Source organism: Lipotes vexillifer, unplaced genomic scaffold, assembly GCF_000442215.2.
Source record: "Lipotes vexillifer unplaced genomic scaffold, Lipotes_vexillifer_v1.1 scaffold671, whole genome shotgun sequence".
NCBI classification, from domain to species: domain Eukaryota; kingdom Metazoa; phylum Chordata; class Mammalia; order Artiodactyla; family Lipotidae; genus Lipotes; species Lipotes vexillifer.
In genome coordinates, this window is record NW_006782851.1 from 3,011,808 (window position 1) to 3,030,852 (window position 19,045).

General features: G+C 48.7%; 1 protein-coding gene across 1 annotated transcript in view; it reads right to left on the reverse strand.

Moving 5' to 3' along the window:
- The window catches only part of RIMBP2 (RIMS binding protein 2), a 112,326-nt gene that overhangs the window by 75,605 nt on the left and 17,676 nt on the right, over positions 1–19,045 (reverse strand). The gene's annotated exons all lie outside the window — the stretch shown is intronic.

Genomic DNA, 19,045 nt, shown 5'->3' on the forward strand with positions numbered 1-19,045 from the left:
CCCTACATAGGGGTACTGTTCCAAGCTGTTTACTACCATTTAACTCATGTCATCCACAAAACTCGTAGGAGGGAGGTACTGTAACTAGCCCCATTCTACAGATGGGAAAACTGACACACCAAGTTTTCCTTGTTTGTCACACATGGTGAGTGGCCGTCTGGGATTCAAATCGGACGCCTCCGTGGAGCCTCTGAATCTCAGGGTTTGGTCCTGTCCGCTCGCCCTGGTGAAGCGGGGTGCTCAGCCCCAACAAGTCCAGATGCCCCCTCATCTGTCCCTCTGCAAAGGTCCCACCGAGGCAGGGAGTCCCAGGGCTGGACCCTTCCTCTGACCGGAGCATCTTCTCCCCACCTCTGATGATTTCTCGTCACCCAAAGTCATCCCCCAGGAGAACCCACCAGCAAGCATCCCAGGACGCCGGGACCTCCCCGGCCCTAACAGTGACCACCTGTGAACCCTGGTGGGGAGGAGACGTGAGAAAGGACACCATGCAGAAAAAAGGCGCGGGTGGGATAGACTTTCGCACAGGCAGAATCACAGGGTATGTTTCATGGCAAACCAGATGCACAACACTTGAATTCAGCTTCCCCCCCTCCCCTCCCTCCCTCCCTCCCTTCCTTCTTTCTTTCCTATTTCCTTTTTATAACGAGATCTATGCCAAAGGTGGCTTAGCAATCAACATTTTAAAAATCTGGATCTTTTCACAAAAGTTTTAGCCATGTGTCCCACCCGGAGGGGCTGGCAGAGGCTGAGTCAGAGCTGTTCCCTTCCCGAGCACACGCCGCCTTTTTGCCGCTGTCCGTGCAGACCCAGTCTCACCTTCCTGTGACCTGACATCCGAGGGCATGACCCGTGTTATACAGACAGGAGATACCTTGATATAATGGGGAAGGGACCCTAACATACCTTCCTCCTTAGCTTGAATTTGTTGATGACTTATTATTATTCCTTTTAAATTCTGCTTTAATTCTTTTACTTATTTTTATCCCCCAGGCTGGGGAAGGGGTCTCGGAGAGATAAGGGCAGAGAGACAAATTTATTCTCTTCACCATTTTTCCCAAGTCCATCCTACCCACTGCCACCAAAAGCTCTTTCCTTCTGGGAAGGACCTTGTTTGGCACTCAACGATTTTAACTGCAGATGGGGAAGCTTTGCGGGTTCACATCCCAAAGTTCTACTTTTTTTTTTTGCATTAAAAAGTGAAGTCTTCCTGCAGCCCGTGTTGCACGTGTTACATGCGTGGCGACATCACGCTCTGGCTTTGTCTCCAGTTTGGGGCTAAACAACCTTGCAGCCCCTCTGCTGTCTCACTTCCCTGGGAAGTTGCAATTTCTTAGCCCCTCGGTGGACGAATGCTGGTTTCACTGTTGCTATGGAAACTCTCACCAGAACCCAGGATCCTGGAAAGTTAGAACCCCTCAAACATGAACCAAATCCCCTGAAAAGGTGGAAATGGGTGTGCTTGTGGATGACCATAAACTGCCCCGAGTTGGGACTGCAATGGGTCGCTTGTGTCTATATGTGGGCGGGAGGAGAAACAGCACACACGCATCTTCTTGCATCCGCTCCAGTCTCCAGCCTTCCTGGTCTGACTGCGCCTCGCCTTCCTGGACAGGAGAGGGGTTATTGCTATGTAGCTTCCCAAGAGCCAGTCTTGAACACAGCTCTCCTGGCCCTGCGGAGCTCTGATTACCAATTTGGGCCTAGCAATTTCTAATGACCTCTCGTGACAGATTCGACTCCCCCCTGCCGACCACCAACCCACCCTGATTCAGTGACCAGTGGCCCAAGGCACCAGGCATTTTCAGGAACACTAAGACGAATCCCCAGAGCCTCTAAAGATGTCAGGAATTCTCTGAGCTTCCAAGAAGCTTTGGAAATTCTTCCACAAACACTTCTCACTGACTCAGAGGGATATTACTTTCGTCTGGTATTGGGTTTCTTCTTAAGGGCACTAGAGTTCATTAATACTTATCCTCCACCAACTTTCATGGGGTTGTCAGAGGGTCGATGGGACCGTGTGTGTGAGGCTTTTCGTTCTAGAGAGGAGTATTTCTGTTCCATTCCTTCATTCATTTACTTCTGTATATTTATTCACTCAACCAACATTTATTGGGTACCTGTCATGAGCCACGACACTGGGCATCAAGAACAACAGGGTCCTGCCTCCACGGATGGACATTGTAATTGGGCGAGCGGGTAAGAAAGGCCGTAGGCAAGCAAATAAACAAGGAAATGTCAATTGCAACAAGAAGCCTTAGGTTGAACCACTAAAATTGATATTCAATCATTTTGACTTATAAGACTGGCTATTTCACATAAGCCTAATCCTGTGATGAAACGTCAATCCAATGCTATGATGAAGACTCACTCATTCACTCGCTCACTCATTCGTTCATTCAACAAACAATTACCAAGTACTTGTCATGTGCCAGTCACCACCCTGGGTTCTGAAGGTGATAGCAGTGAAAACAAACACACACAAAACCAAGTCTCTTGGAGTTTACACTCGAGAGGGAGAGACAGACCCTACCCACGTATATTAAACAATATGGAGTGTGTCAGGTCGTCCTAAGTGTTAAGGAGAAAAATACGGCGTGGGACGGGGGGCTATGGAGCTGCAGGTGTAGCAGAGGCTGGCGGTACTCACTGAAGTGGCCGCGGAGCCTCCCCAGGAAGCAGCGGAGACCAGAGGCTGGTGACGGAGCCCCCCCGCCCCAACCCCCGAGGAAGGGCTGTGGGTGGAGTCCAGGCGTGGGAACAGCATGGCACCTGGATGCCGCCCATTCCCACCGAGCCGAGGCACTGAGCCAGGCTGCTAACAGGACTGTGGGGCACGGGGGCTGCACTGAGCTCCTAGGAAGCTTCCAGAAGGTTCCCTGCTCCAGACACCGCTCTCTGGTGCGGACAATGTCCCACAGGAGGGAAAGGGAGCCTTTATCCTCCATCACTTCAAGGAGGAACGTCTCTCCAGAGTGTGGCTGACTATAACCCCTTTGGTCTTGTTGGCCCGAACTGGCCAGATGCCCACCCTGAGGCCAACCCCCGGCCACCCGCAGGCTGAGGGGTCTTTGCACCCAGAAGGTGGGTCACGCCCCTCCTCTGCTCAGAGCCCCTCAGTGGTCCTCATCACACAGAGTAAAACCGCAGTGCTGCCGTGGCGGTGAGGCTGCACTCTGTCCGCCTCTCCCGCTCTGCTACACACACCCGGGCTTTCTTACTCTTTCCAAAGACCAGGCAAACTTCCACCTCAGGGCCTTTGCACATGCCGTTCCCTCTGCCAGTCACACTCTTCCCCCATCCCCAATATTGGAAGAGCTTGTCCAGGCTTTGCCCAAATACCACCTTCTCAGTGAAGCCATATTTAAAACTATAACCAACCGCCCTGCAGCATCCTTTTCTCCACCCTGCTTTATTTCACTCCAGAGCACTTAGCACCATCTAATATATTTCACACTTTACTAGCCCACTGTCTGCCTCCCCTCCCTAGGATGCAAACAGGCTCCTGTCTCAGGCTGTGGTCCCTGCCCTGGACAGGCCACTCAGTAAATAAGCCATCCTTTGTGATGTTCCCTCATGACTCCTTGGACTCAGCTCTGACCACCCAGTCTGTTCTAGCCACATTGGCCTCAGCCCAGCTCCGGGAATTTTCTGAACATTCCCCAGCAGGTGCTTGCAGGGACAGTGATGGTGGAGGTGTGTTTCCGGTATCTCAGGTCAATAAAAGGGCAGGGTGAGGTGATCAAGAACCAGACTGCCTGGGTTCAAATCCCAGCTCTGCTGCCTCTAGCTAGCGACTTAACCTCTCTGGGCTTCCTTTCCTCCTTCGGGATTAACTGTTTATTAGCATATGGATCAACTTTTCGATGGGTGATTAATTAACAATGTTGATTAGTTAATTAGGAATGAACACCTGCTTCGAAAAGGGGTTTTGAATATTACATGACTTAGGGTAGTACCTGGCATCTATGAAGCCTATTACCTTTTACTCTGAACATAAGAAAACCCCTTCCCATGGACCTTGTGCAGTATCACGTAAGGCAGGACCCTGTAATGCAGCTTCATGTAATAAAGGGTCATGTGATACAGTACCATGTGGGAGAGCATCATGTAATTTGGCATTGTGTAATAGAGCATCATGTTATAAAGTATCACGCAATTCAATATCATGTAATGCAGCATCATGTTATAAAGTATCACGTGATGCCACTTTAGTATAAAGCTCAAGGTGCATGGGGCAGGGGGGTCGGGGTAGAAGGTATTCGGTGAGCGGGGACTCTACCAGCAAGGCAGTGAGTGACTAGGATGATGGCATTGGTAAGATGGTGCAGTTAAACAAAATGTGCTACCATTTAGTAAGCACTTACTGAGTACCAGGCCCTATCTCACCCAGTGCTGAGGGCTGTGTGCTGTGCTCACTTTTACAACAGGCTACAGACTTAGGGAAGCTGAGCGCCTTGCTTAAGGCCACACAGGGTGCTGCAGCAGAGCCTGGAAGCCATCCCAAGAATGGCAAAGCACAGAGCCAGGGTCCGCCCGACCACTGACCCTTTGCTGGCCTTAGGTCGCTTCTCCATGGCCATCTTCCCCGTGAAACTCTACCAGGGGCAGATCCACATTTTCAGACTCCCAAAGAGCCAACCTGGTTGGGATGAACAATTAGGCAGCTGTCTAACGACACTATTGTTCCAGCTAATCTTTGCGCTTCTGTTTATTTTGGAAGTGGTCACTGCCAAATGCAGCCTGTGTCATCTTTATTTAGCTTTGTGAGGGAAGTTATTAATGGAAAGAAGGAAACCATCTTCCTTACAAGGATTCATTAGAAAGACTAACTGAATACAAAATTGCTCCAGGTGTGCTGTCGCAGGCATCGGGGTCACTGAAGGATAGAGGGGCCACAGACACTTAGTGGGCTCCTTGCTTAGAGGCAAAAGGGGACGGGGTGTGTGTAGGTCAGGTGGATGGGAACAGCTGGGATGGAAATAGCTGTCCTCGGGCTGAGGCACCAAGTCAATATAAAGTAGTTTTCAGGAAAGGAAAATGTGTAAAAATCTATGCCCCTCGGGCGTGTTACTGACCAGGGTCCTTAATCAACAGAAATTGATAGAAGGCCAGACAATTCCCGCAAGGCTCTAGCGGGGCCTCTGCTGCAGCAGCAGGGAGCGAAAAACAAACAACAGTTTCCCTTGCTGGCTCCTTATCTGGGGTGAGGGTAGGCGTGGGTCCAGGTGGCTGGGCAGAGGAGTAGCTTAGGTGGTTTGTGTACGGCTTAGGTGGTGTTGAGTGCAGGGGGCATGCACAGTGCCCTGCCTGCTCCTGACACCCTGTTTTTCCTCCAGGCTCTTCAGAAGTGGCAGTTGGATCTCTTTTTTTTTTTGGGGGGGGGCCTTTTTGTATCTTTTTATCCATAATTTGCCCCAACTGCAGATGCACACAGTTATTTTTAGTCCCTTATAGCTTCTTTGTATTTTATTGCTTGAGGAGACATTTGTCCAGGTGCAGGCACTGCAGCAAAGGGTCCAGGTCTCAGCCTGTCTCAGAGGGACATGGTGTTTGAGGTTAATTATGATGAGCGTCGCAGCTCGGGGGACAAGATTAGCTGGGAACTTTTTAAGCTTCTTTTGCATCTTCCCACATCCTACCTGTCCCTTCAAAGCCATGTTCCCCTCCAGCAACTGCCCATGTATCTGCTTCTTTTCTCAACACACTGCTTACGGGGTGTCTCTACTCACTGTCTCCACGACCTCACACCCCACTCACCCTTCAAAGCTTCTTTACCTTGGCACCCCTACCACCACTCAGCCGCAGCCTCCCGTCAAGATGACCAAGGGGCTCCCTGCTGTCCAAGCCAGCGGTCACTTCTCTGCCCAGGGACCCCATGTCTCAGCAGCATGCAACATGTAACATGGCGGAGGGTCATGAAACGCCCTCCGCTCCTGGCCCAGGGACCTCCACGCTGGCCCGGTGTCCCCTCTCCCTCTCCACTCCTGTCTGATCTCTGAACACTGGAGTGGCCGCTGCTCTGCTGACATTCTTTCTTTACAGGGTCTTATCCCACATCACATCTCAGTTTAACTGCCATTTACAAACTCACGCTGCCCAATGAAATGTTTATCTCGACACTCATATCCAACTGTCTACCCCTCACCTCCACGTGGCCCTACAGAAGGAAGCTCAGATCCAGCCTGTGTCCAAAATAGACTCTGACCTTCTCTCTCCAGCCACTTGTGTCCCCAGCTGCCCCATTCCAGCAAGGACCCCACCAGCCACTCAGTTCCTACAGCCCCCCTACCCTCCTTGCTCAGCATCCAAGGCTTTAGAAAATCTTGCATTTGCGCCAAAACCCTTCCTGGACTGGCTCCTTTCTCCATGTCCACTGCCGTCACTGCCTGACCGGCCGCTATCACCCCTCGGCCGGACCATAAGCAGACTTGAAGTTGGTCTTCCTGCCACCGGTCCTGCTACCCGACAGGTCCCCAAGAGAGGCCAGGGTGCTCTCTCCCAAACACGGCCATCTGTGATGGCTAATTTTGTGTCAACTCACCTGGGCTGAGGGATGCCCGGAGAGCTGGGAAAGCATGACCTCTGGGTGTGTCTGGGAGGGCGCTTCTGGATGAGACTAGCATTTGAATTGAGGTGCTGAGTACAGCAGATGGTTCCCCCACCCCCACCCCACCGTGTGAGAGAACACCATCCCATCTGCCTAGGACCCGAACGGAATGAGAGGCAGAGCAAGGAGGGATTCACGCTCTCTGCTTGAGCCAGGACATCTATTTTTCCTGCCCTAGGACATCAGCCTCCTGAATCTCGTGCTTTGGGGGTCAGATTGGGACTTACAGCATCAGCCCCTGAATTCTCAGGCCTCTGAACTTGGACTGAATTACACCACCAGCTTTCCCGGTTCTCCAGCTTGCAGCTGGCAGGCAGATCGTGGGATTTCTCGGCCTCCATAATTGCATGAGACGATTCCTAGAATAAACCTCCTCTTGTATCTACATATCTCTCTCTGTATATCCGACTGGTTCTGTTTCTCTGGAGAACCCTGACTAATACACTATCTTCTGCTTACAGCACTCAATGGCTGCCACTGCACTGAGAACAAAATTCAAAATCTTTGCTGCAGCTGATGGGGTCCTCCGTGATGGGGCCCGCTTCTCTGCCTAATCTCTTACTTGCCCCCTTCACTACGCCTTAGCCATGCTGGCCTCTGATCAGCTCCACTGTTACGTCAAGATCATCCCCACCCCCATGTCTTAGCATATGCCATTCCACTGCCTAAAATGCTGGTCCCTGCATCTTCACATGGCTGGCCCTTCACAGCATTTATCCCCTCCAGAGATTATCTTGTTTATTTATATGTTTATTAATTCTATGTCTTCCCTCCCCCTGCTAATCTGTGAGATCCACGAGATTAGAGAACTCATCTCCATCTGCTGACACACCCCAGGGTCTAACACAGTCTCTGGCACACAGTGGGATGGCATAAATGACAGGACAATGAAGTCCCTTATGCAGAACATCTTCCCCATGGCTCCAGCCCACCCTCACCTCTAGTCTCTCCATCACTGATGGTATCTATCATTATTCTGCATATAACAGATGTATTGTCATCATTATTATATGCATTATTATTATTCTGCATATAATCTATGCATTATTATTATGTATGCATTATTATTATGATTCTGCATATAGACTATAATAGGCTTTGTACTGTTCTGATTTATTTTGTGTAACTCTCACTTTCTCAGTTGGACTCTGAATGTCTCTTCCATGCCCGTATTCCACAGGCAGCAGAAGCCTGATTCACATTTGCCAAATGGAATTCAACCAATGCTTATGGATGGAAGACCCACCCTGTGGCTGTCAGGAAACTAGATTTCTGCCTTTGGAGAGACTAGAGGAGATACAATTCTCACCGCATTTTAACCAAACTGTGAACCAGACACATCAACTAACTCTCCCGGAGGGAAACCATGCTGGTAGGGTGAGTGTCATCCATTTGTCCCATGTCCTCTAGGAGGTGGACTTTGAAGACTGAGGAAGAGTAGAGTTAAATGGATGGTGAGAAAAAGTGTAAACTAAGCCTAAGAGAGAGATTGGGTTTAAGGCTGAAATCTGTGGAGTTAGGTGGATGGTGGGGAGAAAAAATTAACTCAGGCGACGGATGGGGTTGGACCTGCGAGCTGAACATTAGTAAGATCTGTGAACCAGCCAAAGCGGAGAAACAGACAAGACTCAAAAACACACGCACGGGGCTTCCGTGGTGGCGCAGCGGTTGAGAGTCCGCCTGCCGATGCAGGGGACGCGGGTTCGTGCCCCGGTCCGGGAGGATCCCGCGTGCCGCGGAGCGGCTGGGCCCGTGAGCCGTGGCCGCTGAGCCTGCGCGTCCGGAGCCTGTGCTCCGCGACGGGAGAGGCCGCGACAGTGAGAGGCCCGCGTAGCGCAACAAAACAAAACAACAACAACAAAAAACACGCACGGACTCAACATGCTCGTATGTCCTGGCATAAGGACATGCTATTGATTCGTCCAGTACAGCACTGATTTTCCAAATAGAGCCAGCAGATATGCCTATGTTGAAACACACATAGAAAACCACAGTGTTACAAGGTTAACATGTTGAGATATTAATCAGTATTTCTTTCTGTCTGTCCTTCCATTTCTCCTCCACTCCTCCCCCACGTCCCACCCAGATGGCGGGTCCATTCTGCACTCATTGCCTCAGGGAGGGTGCACAGGGTGAAGGGCAGAAAAAAGGACTCTCCCGGGCTTTGGCGCACAAACCCTACACCGATGAACTACTTGCGAGAACTACCTGAGGCTAGAACTTCCCTCCTCATCTGCAGAAAAATATTGCTTCATCAGAGGTCGACAGATAGGCTCACACGTGCATAGACACTGGTGAATTCCGGAGAGAAGGGCTTTGGCTCTGCTTTCTGGAAAGTTCCAGAGAGGTGAGACCCTAGAGAACTTATGCCTAACAGGTGAGTCCAGAAAACAAAGCTTTGACCCACCTGGCAGAGGTTTCTGCACTACACTGGCATAACCAAGAGTCAATGTGAACTCATACAACTAAACAATTAATCTTTAGTCCTTTTGTTAATTATACTTTGCAAGTTGCTGAAAGAGTAGATCTTAAAAGTTCTCATCACAAGAAAAAAAATTCTCTAACTATAGGTACAGTGATGGATGTTAACGAGACTTATGGCGGTGATCGTTTTGCAACATAGACAAATATCAAATCATAATGTTACACCTGAAACTGATACAATCCTTTGGTCTTGTATTTCACAATGATGTCATGTAACTTTAAGCCTTTTCTCCAAAATGATGGGAAAAATACCGTTAGACTGTGGCTTGTGGATTTTTAAAGCCTAGATGTAAATAATAAGAATTGGACAGAATGGTGGAAATCTCTGCATATGCATGCATGGGTGGGTGGGAGATGAAATCCTCCACCTTTTGGTATCATGTGGCCCCCAACCCCAACTTAGGTATAACCCTGGTGTGTGCCGGTAAACTGTCCTAATGCTCTCAGATCCATTTCTCCCCCTTCCCTGCTTTGCTCACAGAGAACTACATTTCCCAGACGGCCCTGCTCCTGCTTCTTGGGGACTGGCCAATTGGAGGCACCAGAAGGTGGGAAGAAGAGAGAAGCCAGGTATTTCTCCCTCTCTCTGCTTCCTGTGTTGTCTCCAGAGGTGGCTCTCCCTCCCCTGGGGCTCTAGCTCCTGCTGGGCAGCCCTCACCCACGGCTTCAGCCTCCGGCTCTGGGGAAGACCATCACCCCGCCCCCATCTGCGCAGCCTTAGAGGTGATATATCTCCAAGTGCATATCTGACTTCTCAGCTTTTCTACTGCCTGTGTAACTAATCTCCTGCATTAAAGTCCCTCCACCTGAAGACACCTAGATTGCTGTCTGCCTTTCAACTGAAATCTGGCTGAGAGACTGAAGGAAAAGGATGAAGCCAACTCCAAATTGACATTTCATTTCTAGCAGTCTTTCAAAATGAGCGTCTTAAGGGAATTAAGTAACTTTGGGGGGAAATGTTATATTTCTTTCACTTGAGTTTTTACAGTTAGATTCAAATCTGCTTTACTGTGATTTACTGTGACAACTGGAAGAAAAAAATGAAAACCCATTGAAATCTGAACTCTGCTGACACGCTGCAAAGTAAAGACTAATCAGTCCAGGAACATTTACAGCCTGAGAATGGCTTCATTTCCCTTACCCACAATTTCACCGGTTTGTTTTGATATCCCTTCGTTACTTTGCCTGAAAATTTTTCTACCAAAAAAAAAAAAAAAGATGTTTTTGACGCTTCCTCCCAACTAGGAAAAGTGGTTCCTTTCATTCTCAGTGTAGTTGGTCTTGGACTGAGAGCTGCTTTCATGAGTCTGTATTATCTCCTCCCCTGGAAGGCAGGGCACAGACATGCACTCTCAGTGTGCCCTGGAGCCTGTGGCTTGTGCAGAGTGGTGGAAAAAGTTCAAGGATGACACTCCCTGGGTCCGGGCCCCAGCCTTCTGTCTAGGAAGGCTTCTTGCCAAAACACCAAAGGCTGAAAGTCCAGCGGGCTGAGAGCTTACTAGAAATGGGACAAGACACAAACACCTTTCCATTTTATTTCTGACATACACCCATCTGCTGAATACTGGAAACTTTAGAGATGATGAAAAATGGAAACAAACACATCCTTCTGTCTCATTTTTCACCTTCCCTTCACAGTTACTGTGAAGATGTCCAGCGGATGGATGGACGGTTGGATGGATCGATGGACGGATGGATGGATGGATGGATGGACGGATGGATGGAAGGATGGATGGATCGAAGGATGGATGGGTGGGTGGCTGGATGACTTTGACAGCTGTAGCTGTCCCCACTTCCCTCACTGTCCAAGCTTGCCAATCAGCCCCTCGGCAGGCCACCATGTACCCCAGTGTTGGGCTAGCTTTCATGTCCCAGTAACGTTTCAAGGTCATTTCTGCCTCCCTGACTTCAATTAGGAGGTTCCCTCTTCCCTTAATGGTCTGATTTCCCCCTAAATATTCACGAATCCCCCTGTGCCCCAAGCCTAACTCAAACCTCACTTTCTCTAATTTGTCCCAATTACTCTCATCCTATTGACTTCCTGTTCTGCAATGGACGGCTGCTAATCGTCTCTGCCCAGCATGTATTTCCTGTTCAGATGACAGCAGTATATCCTGAATTATCGCAAGGACATCAGCCTTTCCCTCCTCTCAGCCTCACGTTTTGCAGGGAGTAGCCCCAACCCTTGGCTCCAGGGTTTGCATGTGATCTACACTCTTCTAGGTACATGAGCCCAAAGCTAGACCAAAGGGACAAATTTTGGTTTCATGAGACATTTACTGGAAATATTAGGAAAGAAAGAGACATTCTCTTCCGTGGTGACTAAATTGGTAGGACGCAAGCCAGGAGATGTCGGGTACCATCTTTGACATGACTTGGTGAGAGCCTGCCTGTGAACTGGACTGACAGAAAAAAAGCAGAGATAAAAGATGAAGAGAGACTATTCTTGGTGACATCACCTGAGTACCTTGATTCAACCTTGCCTGAAGCCTAACCTCGTTCATATTTCCCACTTTATAAACCAATTATTTCTGTCTCTTAAAACCATTTGACATAGGTTTGCATGAACTTGATCCCAAATGGTCCTCACTAAAATATTTTTCAACAGCATTTATGACTACCACAAAACTTACTTAATTCTGTAACGTCTCATATTATGCACTGAACCTTCATAACTTTTTGGTCTTGTTCCTCAAAATAAAGAGACAGCTGGTGGATCGTGACAAGTTTTGGAGTCCTTTCAATTCCCTGTTTTTGGGAAGAAACAGCCAGAGACCCAAAGGAGCTTTCCAGAAGCAAAATAACAACTTCTCAGCAGCAGAAAGAGGATAAACTGGGGTGCAAGGGCATGGGGGTGGAGTGGGGTGCAATTAGGTGGGGCTGGGGCAGGTGCTAGGTGCCATCTCTCTCCTGGGGCCAGGAAACAAAGTCCTAAGATCAAAGTCACTGGCAGCAAGTTTCGTTATTCAAGGAAATCACTCTTATCCACAGGGTACCTGTGGTGTGTACAGGTGGAAACCCATGAGTCCAGCAACAGAACCACCCAAGGGGGTTTCAGTGAAACTCTGGGCTGGACGGCCCGTCCAGAGGATTGAAACAGAGACCACACTTAAACCCACACTGGAGCTTTGCCACCCTGGGAAAGGGTTCGGGTGGAAGGAGGGAGAGACGTGGGCAGCCGTGAGCCTTCACGGGAGCTCCTGATACCGTGTGTGTGGCCCCCGCTGTCAAAGCCTCCTTGGTGTTTATTGCAGGTGGTACAACTGGTGGACATCAACGTCCTTCTTGTTTCTATAAGCAGACTGCTGGCATGGCTTTCCCAGAGTGTCCTGCCCGAGGTACCTAGCCCCAGGCATCACTGTCTTCCTTCTCATCTAAGCGTGTAACCTTTACTAAGTTCTCGAGTACTGTTGTGCTAAGTATTTAACACGTATAACATATTGAATCTTCACAACAACACTTGAAGCAGGAAATATTTTACTCCCATTTACAGCGAAGGAAACCGAGGCCCAGAGAGGTTAAGTAACTTGCCCCAGGTTGCCCCGCTAGTAAATGATGAGGCCGTATTTGAACACAGGTCTGTGCTCACATTCTCTCCACTCATCTGTCTGCTCTATGGGAGATTTCCTGCAGGACCTCACCCTTATTTGTGGGATGTGCTGACGTCCAGCAGACTTTGCAAGAAAGTCAATGCAAGAACATTTCCTGGACTTACTCCAGGTCCCTCTGGGGTTCTCAGGCCACTGAAGGCACGCTGCCCTTGGCCACGTGACCAGTGCACAGAGCACTCGGCGTTTCTCCAAGGAGGAAATTTACATCATCATCACTGGTATAAATTCCACAAGCCGTCATGATCCAGGCTGTCCCTGGGAGCACGAGGGGCCCACGGCTCCTTGCAGAGAGTCTGGAAACCCCGGCTTTCATTCCAAGACAGACTCCCACCAAATTCCTAAGGTTTGGCTTCTGCTTCCTTTTACAAACCTCTTCCCAATTCCAAGGGCACAGGCCACGTTCCACGGGAACATTTCACATCTGAAAAGCCCTGAAGATTGTGTGCCCCAGCGAGAAGGGCCTGTTTGATATGCTTTGCCTGTGGCGGGATGTATTTTTAAAGCGGTGACATTTATAGCCGGATGTCGGCATTAACACGAGTGTTTAAGTAGCCTACAAATGCCAAGATGCTGCTTCCCTGGGAAAGCTCAGATGTGACACAGTGGGGACGAGTGTGGGGCAAACGGCATCATCGCAGCCACGTTAGAGCAAAGGGGGGTTGTTTTCTGCTTTGGCTCCCGCCCTGCCTGGGCAAAGAAATTCAGGAAAGAGTCACTTCCCTCAATGGGAGTTAACAGCGATGCTCTTAATGTCACATTCATGGGATCTGGTACTCCCGGTGGAAATAACGAAGCATTTCGGCGCCCACAATTCCCTTCTACGAGACACCCGGTGAAAAGAATACAGCTCTTACTGAGTTCATGTCTTCAAAAACAAGGAGGAAGGCATTTAAAGCTGTGTGTTTCCTGTGCCTTATGACTTCCCGTCCCGTCTGTGGAAGTCAGATTCATTCATAATGAGGATCAGTGTGGAAAAGAGCCGTGGAAGCCGAAATATATTTTAGCCAAAGTATCTTGGTTTCTCAAACTGGAAAGAATTAGGAAGTCAGGAGCCCCCTTTTAAAACACTGGAGCTCTCCTGATTCCTGATTTGTTCTTAAGCCTCCAGACAAGCCTCTCTCTTGCGCATCTGACCCTGATGGATTCTGAAAACACGGGGACAGTGGCACTCAGAGTTATTAAGATCATCTTTCCAAAGCACAGTTTTCGTCACGTGCCAGTGGTCCCTGCCTGCCAGGCCTGGGGATTGAGGCCAGCCAGGTGCAGGGCATACGGTCAGCCAGGCCTGCGTTCAAATGTCGTTTCGACCACTTACAAGCGGTGCGCCCTGCGGTGAGGCGTGTGCCTCCTGAGTCGGCCTCGGTTTCTTCACTTACCGCGTGAAGGAGAAGAATCCAACCTCCCCAAGGTCACGACAAGGACGAGACGAGCCTCAGACTGACCTGCGCAGTCATGGCCGTCAATGCAATTATGGGTAAGTGTCGATTTTGGTTTTGCCATTTTATTTGCTTTCTGTTTGTTCCCTCTCCTTTCATCACTCTGTTTCGCCTTTCCTGCTTTCTTTGCAATGATTTGAATGTTTTTTAGTATCCCATTTCATGTATTTATTGGGTGTTCGACTATATATTTTTATATACCTTTTAGTGGTTGTTCCAGGGGTCTCAATATATGTGTCTGAATTAAAATAATCTATTCAGAATTAAATTTTCCCACTCCAAGTGGAATGCAGAAACACTACCACTGTCTCAGCATCTTTACTTTCTCTCTATGTCACGGTCTTCCCACGGATTATTACATCCACACACACTGAAAACCCTCAGTGTTATAAGTTTTCTTTGAACTGTCATACATATTTTAAAGGACCTAAGAGGAGAAAAATAGCCTATTATATCTCCCCAGCTACTTACCATTTCTGTTTCTCTCATCCACCCAGGACTTACTGAGCGCCAAGTACGTGACAAGGGCTAGCAACACCGTAAAGACAAAAACAGAAGTGGTCCTGGCTTGTGTGGAATTCACCTTCTAGTGGTAAGGATAAGTGTTAATCAAATAAGGATATAAAAATGCAAACTTGTGACAAGTGTCATGAAAGAGAAGTGCTGAATGCTGAGAGTCTTCCATCACTAAAAGATGAGCCCTGGGGACGTCAGCTTCCCTGGGGAGGTGACAGACGAGTGGATTTTTGAGGATGCATAGGAGTTGGTTAGAAGAGGGAAGAGCAAAGCATTCTATGCAGAGGGAGCAGTATGTGCAAAGGCCCTGTGGCAGAAGGGATCAAAGTGAGGTCAAGGGTGAAGGAAGGCTGGTGTGACTGGCATGGGGGGAGAGATGCAGAATGTTGGAGGGGAAGCCAAGGGGGCCGACAGGGACCAGACCATCAGGGCCTTGAAGGAATGTCATCCTCATTCTCAGAGCGATGGGCAGCCAGGCAAGGATGCAAGGATGTGGATCAGGGTATAACATGAGGGGATTTGTGTTTGCAAAGACTGTGGTATGGAGAAAAGATCAGAGGGGAGCCAGAGCAGAGGAAAGGAAGAGGCAGGAAGTTAGGGAACTTTTAATATAACCTGAGCAAGAGAGGAGCTGTGTGGTCTCAGGCAGCAGGAGTAGAAATTGAGGACAGTTAGGTTGGCTCAGGAGGTTTTTGGATGGCTTGCTTTAAATCTATAGGACTTTCCATGAACTGCACGGCCAGGATGAGGGACAGGGAATTGCACACCTCCGGATGGAGCAGCTGGGTAGATGGTGAAACAGGGAAACAGAATCCGATTGGGCTTCTTATTTCAGGGCCTGTGGGTTTGTGCTGAAATGGAGTTTACCTCCTGGACACGTGCTTTCGTTCATGCAAAAATAATTAATAATTATTAAATTATTAATTATTTAATAATTGTGAATTTATTCTTTTAATAATTATTACATTAGTAAAAATAACAATCTAACTCTAACCCTAACTGAACACTTAACTCTGTGCCAGATACTTGATGTCTGGGATAGAATAACGAGTAAGTCAAAGGTCATCTCTGTTCTTATGAAGTTTACATTCTGCTGGGGAGGGGTATGCAGAAACTAAACAAGGAATCTGGCAGATAATAAGAATTTCAGAGACTGATAGAGGAGGACGAGAACGCGAGGTGACGTGCAGGGAGAGAGGCAGTTGTAATTCTTCTCAAGCCGGTCAGGGAGGTGACATTTTAGCCGAGACCTACATGAGGACAAGCAACGCTCTGAGGAAAGCTCTGGAGGCAAGAGCCAGCTTGGCGTGTGTCCACTGGCTGCAGGGTTGCGAGGGGCTGGGGGTGGTGAGAGGTGAGGGAGAGGGGCAGATCTGGGAACAGATGAGGTGATCGCCCTGCTGTGGGTTCAGTTCTGGACAGTTCTGGACAGCAGGGGTCCAACTGTTGTGGGTCCAAATGGACGTGTTGAAGCCCTCACTTGACTACATGTCTCTAGATACGGACGTGACTCATTTTTAAATTATTGCACGAACGGTCTGCTTTTGGTGAACATCACGGTTGTATGGCTAATGCTACAATAAAGATCTGGGGCACACAGTGGGAGCTTTATGTCTCTGTACACTCCCAGAAGGGAGACTGCGGGAGAAAAGTATGCTGAAGCTGAATATGGACAGTTCCGGAAGCCAGAAAGACTTCACCTTCGGCCAGCATCGTGTAAGCATGCCTGCTCCCCACTCCTCGCTGGCCCTGGGCACTGTCCCTCCTAAGAGTTTCTTCATCTGATGAAGAGATCGGCATCTCGCTGTCGTTTTAATTTGCACTTTCCTGATGATCAGTGAAGTTGAACATTTTATATGCTTAGTAGCTCAGAATTTTGAAGGGCTGGGTGGGGATCCCAGCAGAGGACAAAGAACTGGGCTGCCTGCTGCACGGAAAAAATCGTCAACTCCATGGTGGGGTCCTGGGGGGGTGGGTCCGAGCCTCAGAATGAGATCTGGTCCCATCCTTTTGCTGGAAGCTAAGAAGACACGTGTGTGTCCCACAGCACCAGCCGATGAACTGGCGGTGCCTCTTACCTAAATCTCTCCCCATGGAGACAGGAGCGGAGAATGAAGATCCAGAAGCAATACATTTCCTGTTTCTTGCCAGTCTCTGAACATCTAGATAAAGCTATCATCTATTCGGATCAAGGGTTTTGCTGGAGATGGAGCCCTAAACATTATTCTCATGTTCAGAGAACCCTGGAGGGTTTTATTGGCATTTGAGTATCAGCACATAGAAAATGAACTCCAAAACCTTAATTAAACCTGACAGTGACTGCAGGCAGGTTTGTGTTCGTAGGTATAAGGATGAACCTCGGTGCACAGATGCAAAGTAATGGGAGGGGAAGAGGGAAGGAGCTGGAGATAAGGGGAGACTGTCACCTCGAGAGTTACTTATTTATCCCAGATAATCAGTTGTTCATTAACACAAAATAAGCGTCAGATTATCGTCACTGAAATTGACTAGTCTGTTGATTGTGAGAACAAAACCTGGTCCAGAATACTTTTTCCCTTGTCTTTGAATCATAAACTATAATAGGTTAAGTTTAAGTAATCAAAAATATTTTTATAGCGCTGGGTCAGATTTCTAGAATTTGCACTGTGTGCTGGTCAGATAACCGGAAAGGGGGCTGCAAAGTTTCCCTTGTAAACCTGCTGCCAGCACGGCCGGTCGGCAAAGTGCTCAGGGATCCTTGAAGTCAAGTAAAACGATGGGCCTGATTAACTCATGTTTTTTTAAAATTAAGTGAAAGTCAGTGTTGAAATACCTCACTCCACGGTCTTACTGGAGATGTCCAAATACTTAAATGATTTGGGGCTTCCCAGTGGATCAGTAGGGATGGGAGGGAAAAACACAGTCTCTCTCTCTCCAGGAACCTTTTTCCAAAAAAGGTGACACTCACAGCTTCTGGGTGGATGTGAATTTGGGGGACGCTCTTCATCCCCACACAGAGCTGTCCAGTAGCTTCTCCATGACTGCGGTTCCCACTGAGCTCCAGGAACTGCCCGCAGGCCCAGGGAAGGGGGGGACAACTGCCCGCTCTGCTGGTCTCTCTCTGCCTTCCCACCCCTGTCGGTTCCCCCGGCCCACGCCTCTCGAAACGGTCTCTGTGTTGAGCTCTCTTAAGTTAAACGCTTGGAGTGTGGCATCGTTCCCTGCCAGGATGCTAATGCTGTCCTAAAATAGAGACACATGTCTCTGTTGCATCTGACAAATACAGCCATCTTTCGGGTCCTGAGTAAGAAGACACAGGGAAGAGAGGCAGGATGCGCTCCCATCATACACAAAACCCGGAGCTTCGCAAGGTCCTTTTCCATTTCAGTGGAGCTGGTAAGATGCTAAGGATCTAGAATATCCTAAATATCTGGCAACAGGAAATTTACATGAAAGACACCAGTTTTTTTTGTTTTTTTGTTTTTTTTTTGCAGAATCCTTGAGTCCGAGAAGCTGGAGGGAAAAATCGCTTGGTTTACTCCGTTTATCACAAGGTTAGACACTTGTGCCAAGACCTAACCCAGGGGTTGCTGGGCTTGAAGGTGGGGAGCTCCGTGGGGGGACACCCTTGCCAGGCAGTCACCCAGCCTGGGCCGAGCAGAGGCTGGAAATCACCACCTCTCCTGTGGTTTGTCCTCTTGGAGAATCTCAGTCTCTGCCAGAAAGAGGCTGCACTTGATTTGTGGCTGCATTTTTACAGAAGCACTTGTAAGCCCCAAAGAAGTGATCCTTCTAGACAAGCTTCCTCGACCACAAGCCTTCACCTGCTCCATTATTCTCCACGATGGCAGAAGGTGTCTGCAGTAACAGGCCATGTCAGTATCATGCAGTCTCTCGCTCACACGTTCACTCATTCACTCATTCATTCATTTACTAATTTAATCAGTCAATCAATCTTTACCAAGTGCCTTCTAGATGTCAGATTTTGTCCTACGCACTGAAACAAAGTCTCTCTCAAAGAGGCTACATTTTGGTAGGAGAAAACAAACAACATACAGATAATTAAAACAAGCAAGGTAAGTTTCCTTGGAAGAAAATGAATTGGACGATGTGATAGCAACTTCCTATCACAGATAAGGTGGCCAAGAAAGTCATTGCCAAGTAAGTGACACGAAACCAAGACCTAATTAATTGACCCAGAGTCAGAAACACAAAGTGCTGAGGGAAACGGCCTTCCAGATGGAAGAAGCAGTAAGTGCAAAGGCCCTGGGGCGGACGTGAGTGCAGTAAGTTCCAGAAAGACAGGGATGGCCACTGGAGCTGGCTCCAGGCTGTAAGGGGTCATGGTAGGATGAGGGTTGAAGGACTGCGTGGGGGCCAGAGAGCACAGGGTCCCGCGGGAAAGAGGC